This window comes from Geospiza fortis, unplaced genomic scaffold (genome assembly GCF_000277835.1).
Source record: "Geospiza fortis unplaced genomic scaffold, GeoFor_1.0 scaffold106, whole genome shotgun sequence".
Lineage (NCBI taxonomy): Eukaryota > Metazoa > Chordata > Aves > Passeriformes > Thraupidae > Geospiza > Geospiza fortis.
In genome coordinates this window covers 301,301-301,759 of record NW_005054377.1, presented here as the reverse complement: position 1 = coordinate 301,759, position 459 = coordinate 301,301, and positions in this window count along the sequence as shown.

Sequence of the window (459 nt, the reverse complement as noted above, 5' to 3'; positions counted from 1 at the left end):
CGTGTGAATATCTCAAAGGCGGCTGCCGGGAGGATGGTGCCAGGCCCTTTACAGCGGTGCCCAGCGACAGGACGAGGAGAAGTGGCTCTAAAATGAAACACAAGTTCCACCTAGACATGAGTAAGAACTTTTTTACGTTGAGGGTCACAGAGCAGTGGAGCGGGCTGCCCGGGGATTTTGTGGATTGCCCCTCTCTGGAGACATTTCAAACCCAGTTGGACGCGTTCGTGTGTCACCTGCTCCAGGGGCTGGATGGTCTCCATAGGTCCCTTCCAACCCTAACAATTTTGTGGTCCTGTGAATAACACAATCAGTTAGGTTGGAAAAGACCTCTGAGACTGTCAAGTCCAACCTATGCACCAATCACCACCTTGTGAGCCAGGCCATTTCCCTCAGTGCCACATCCAGTCTTCCCTTAAACACCTCCAGGGATGGTGTTGCATGTGCTGCCTGATAGGC